Below are 4,884 nucleotides of genomic sequence, written 5' to 3'. Positions count from 1 at the left end.
AATTATAAATCATGACTAGCTCAACATAATTTTTTTACTTTGTGCACATGTCTATGAGAGAGGAGGAAAAATGCAGAACGCTTTTATATTTATTTCAGTCTGCTATGGCACAGGTTGTGTTTCAAAGCACTCTTGGGCTTAGTTTTTATTTTCCCCTACATGTTTACTTTCATGTGTTATAAGTTTATTTTAAGTGTAAGACAACAATGGGTTCACAAATGTGATAGATGCAGAAAAAGGTGCAAAAGTTTATTAATGAAGGATATGGTATTAAAAAAATGTAAAATTATAATAAAATGTTTAGTCCTTGGGCAAAGGTGAGAGTATCAAGTAGAATGATCTGACTTTCCATCATCTTTCAAGCAATGACTCTCATATACTTCCATCACCCATTATCAGGCTTTCTCTTCCTTGTTTACAGACTACATTGTCGGTGTTAGTTGCCAGCAAATCAATTTCAATTCATGAAGACACCAAGTGTTGCAAGGTAGAAACTCTCCAAAGTGTTTTCTTGGCTGTAATCTTAAAGGAAGAGAATCACAAGGCCTTTTCTTACCGCTGGGTGAGTTTGATTCTCCAAAATTTAGATTACTGAAAACAGTTTTTACCACCTAGATACCTTTTGTTTGCAGCTATGCCTTCTCATTTGCAACCAAATATGGCACCTAGGTTGAAGACCCTCAAGGAGATGGATTGACACAGTGGCTGCAACGAAGGGGTCAAGCATAACTCTTGATCATGAGGATGGCTCAGAACCAGGCAGTGTTTCCTTCTGTTGTACATAATGTCAATATGAGTACGAATCAACTTTATGGCACATAACAACAACAACAGATACCATATTTAGAGGGTATAAGACACAAACCTTTTAACAAATTGTAATTTATTTATAGTATGTATTTGTTTATTTTCAAGTTGTTGTTTATTACACATGTAAGTTTGTTTTCACCGTATAATTGAAACTTTATCCCTCTAGGGAGACTGATATTTTGAATTGGGAAAAAATGCATCAGTAGTTTTCCCACTGAAATTTATAGGTTTTTTTTTTTTTTTTTTAAACCATTTAGAATACTTCTTCACTTAAAAGCAGCTTTGTCAGGAGCAAAATAAGACTCTTAAAAGAAGACAGTTGTAGTTATATATTTACATTAGTTTGAGAGATTTGCATGGGTTATTAAGGAATCTCTTCAGTGCATCCTTCACGTCCTTGTTCCTTAGGCTGTAAAGGAGGGGATTCAGCATTGGTATCATTAGGGTGTAAAAGACTGAGGCCATTTTATCAGTGTCTAATGAGTGGTTTGGTCCTTGGTTGCAAATACGTGAAAAGGAGGGTCCCGTAGAATACAGTGACCGCCATCATGTGAGAAGTACAGGTGGAAAAAGCTTTTTGTCTCCCTTCTGAGGACTGTATCCTCAAAATGGTGAGAACAATGTTTAAGTACGATATTAGAACAATGATCAAGGAGAAAAACAGATTGATACCCGAAAATGTAAACACTGCTGTTTCTGGAATGTAAGTATCAGAATAGGACAATGCTAGCAAAGGGATGTTATCACAGTAAAAATGGTTGATTACATTGGAAGAACAGTATGACACAGAACACAAAGGAAGAGACAGTCAGTGCTGTGGTCAGACTGAAGAGGTATGTGAGGGATACGAGCAGACAGCAGATCTGCCGAGATACCACCACCATGTGTTGCAAATGGCCACATAGCAGTCTTGGCCACTGAGGCCAGTATGAAAATTTCAGCCACCATGAAAACTAAGAATCCACCTAGTTGAGCCGCACAACAGTAGTATGAGATGGTTTTCTTCTTAGCCAAGAAGTTGACCAACATTTTAGGGGCAATGGTGGTAGAATTGCCAAGATTAGTGATAGCCAAATGTTGAAGGAAAAAGTACATAGGGGTTTGAAGTCTGGAGTCGACACTGGTGAGGATGATGGTGCCCAAGTTCCCTACCACAGCCAGCCCATAGATCACCAGGAAGACAAAGAAAAGGGGGACCTGGAGCTCAGGAAGGTCTGTGATTCCCATGAGAATGAACTCAGTCACCCATGTGAGATTCCCTGGAGCCATTTATTGTGTTGTTCTGCCTTTAAATAGGGAAAGTGGAAAGAAATTAATAAAAGGTAAAATTAATTTTGCTGTTAGAGGATTATTCTTTGTTACGGTTTCATTTAAAATCTGATTACTTTTGTTCATTCTTAGGAGTTTCAGATCCTGTTTCTCCCACATTTTCAGAAGCTTCAAAAAAAAAAAAAAAAACCTCATCAGAAAACAACCAAAGTTTGTTTTACTGTTGGAAATATTTATTTTACTCTTGGAAATAGTTCAGATATTGAATTGTATGTATGTATATAGAGAGAGAGTACATAAAATGAAACAAACCAAGAAAAACAAACCCATTGACCTCGAGTTGATTCCAACTCATAGGACCCTATAGGATAGAGTAGAACTGACCCATAAGATTTCCAAGGAGTGCCTGGTGAATTTGAACTGCCAAAATTTTGGTTAGCAACCGTACCTCTTAACCACTACACAACCAGGTTTTTCTATATTGTATGTAGAAGGATAAATATTGAATTATATATAATGAATTTCATATACATATTTATATATATGTTGTACACAGGGTTGCTATGATTCCAAACCGACTCAATGGCACCTAACAACAGAATAGAATTTTATATATATATATGGAAACCCTGGTGGCGTAGCGGTTAAGTGCTATGACTGGTAACCGAAGGGTCAGCAGTTCAAATCCACCAGGCACTCCTTGAAAACTCTATGGGGCAGTTCTACTGTGTCCTATAGGGTCACTCTGAGTCAGCATCGACTCGATGGCACTGGATTTGCTTTGAAGATATATATATATATATATCATAATACATATGCATGAATATTTTTCATTGATATTAGATGAGATGTACATATTTTCTTTACCACTGTTTTTTTAAGTGATGAAAAAGAACTGCCTTTACAGAGTTGTAGTAGATGAGCCAGAGTGATCTCTAGTTATCTTTCAGCTTAACTGCCACAGGCCTCCTCTCCAGCCCATGCTGCTTCATCTCCTTGGATATTTTACAAATTTCAGGATCTCTGTGGGAAACACATCCAGAACTGTGGCTTTTTCCCTAACAATTTTTACCACATCCCTCTGCTTCCGCTACGCACAGATAGACCTGCATCTAATACTCTCCCTTCTGTAGGTGCCGGAAGACTGCATCCTTCTTTCTTAATCGCATTTTCTTTTTTCTGCCAAATATACCGGAACTGTCACTGGATTTGTTTTCTAGATTACTTTCTATTATTACTTTTTAGCAGCCTTCCCTTCCTTTTCCAGTTTAGCCTCCTTTTCCTTAAACTGTTTGAAGCCTGTTTTGTCATTGTTTTTATCGTTAAGTTTTATTACTTATGGTTTTGATTTTTAAAGTTCAATCATTTTACTCTACTTCTGCAGAGAAATGAGTGGGACAGAATGCTGACTTTTATGTCGTGTTCACTATGTGCTTCTCGTTCCTGTTGTTGGTTGACATCTAACAGATTCCGACTCATGGTGACCCCACGTGTGCAGATCAGAACTATTTCACGGGCCTAACGAGACCATGACCTTCCTGAAGCCAGTCACCCAGCCTGTGTCCCTTGGGTGGGTTTGAGCCGCCATCACTTCTGCTGGCATCCAAGTGCTTAACCTTTTGTGCCACCCGGGGCCTCTCATTATGTGCCTGGAACTAAGTAAAATGTTTTGAAATAATTATCTCTTATTCTGCCTTGGAGCTTTAGGGGATACATGTGAATGTTTTCATACCTGATGAGATACCTGAGGCTCAGTGAAGTGCAGTTACTCACAGGCCACACAGGATATTGACTAGATAAAGGCATGAACTAAAGTAAAAAAACTTAGGGTTTATTCTTTTTTTTTTTAATTTAGTTTGCCCTTGTTGATATTGTTTTATTCCACCAAACACTAGCTCTTTGCTTTTGCTCAAATATTCATATTTTGTGTAGTGCAAATTAACTAGCATAATGCACATATATGGGTTAGTAAGCACAAAGCTTGGCACTTAATGATTTCAAAATAGGTGTTACCTGTAGTTATTACTATAATTATTAGCTTATTATGAGTGATGTTAATAATTTTTCTCTTTTTTTTTAATTTTAAGATCAGTGTCACATTCTACCTGATTGAAGAGTCTTATAGTTGAAAAAGAAATAGCAATAAAATTATAATTTTCTATATGCAAAATAAGTGCTCCTGGTGGCACAGTGGTGAAGTTCTCCACCGCTGACTGAAATATTGGCTGTTCAAAGCCACCAGCTGCTCTGTGGAAGACAGATGTGGCAGCCTGCTTCCCTAAAGATTTACAACCTCGGAAACCCTATGAGGTAGTTCCACTGTCCTTTAGGGTCCCTAGGAGTCAGGATCGACTCAACTGCAATGGGTTCGTTTTTTTGGTTTTGGTTTATGCAGACATTGGGCCACCTGATACTCAGCTATGTCTCTCACAAAACAAAACATGCTCTTCCACACACAACTCTTCCAAGTTTTTTTTTTTTTTTTCATTTAAAGGTACGTCAAATATGTATCTGATAAGCTGATCGGATTTTGTTGCACCAACTATCCCATATCTCTTGTCTCCTGCCATGAAACCAAAAAGAATGCCAAGTTTTATAACAAGGAACGTTTACCCTGGAAATCCTCAGAGCAACATTCAATTTGATCAAAATATTTCCTGTCAGGTTGCTATACATAACGCTATTCAGTACACTGTTCACTCTGAAATTTAGTTTATAAATACATCCTTACTTTAACAAGAGCGAGATTATCAGCAACAAGAATACCAATTACTGATTATCTACTGTGCATTAGTGCAATTAGCT

General features: G+C 37.5%; 1 pseudogene; it reads right to left on the bottom strand.

Annotated features, from left to right (window-relative positions):
- Positions 1 to 1,131: 1,131 nt before the first annotated feature.
- LOC100667462 (olfactory receptor 8J2-like) lies at positions 1,132 to 2,258 on the bottom strand (annotated as a pseudogene).
- Between the last annotated feature and the right edge of the window lie 2,626 nt (positions 2,259 to 4,884).

This window comes from Loxodonta africana, chromosome 7 (assembly GCF_030014295.1).
Source record: "Loxodonta africana isolate mLoxAfr1 chromosome 7, mLoxAfr1.hap2, whole genome shotgun sequence".
NCBI lineage: Eukaryota > Metazoa > Chordata > Mammalia > Proboscidea > Elephantidae > Loxodonta > Loxodonta africana.
Note: the sequence above shows the minus strand (reverse complement) of the source record. Positions and strands in the feature narration are given on the sequence as shown.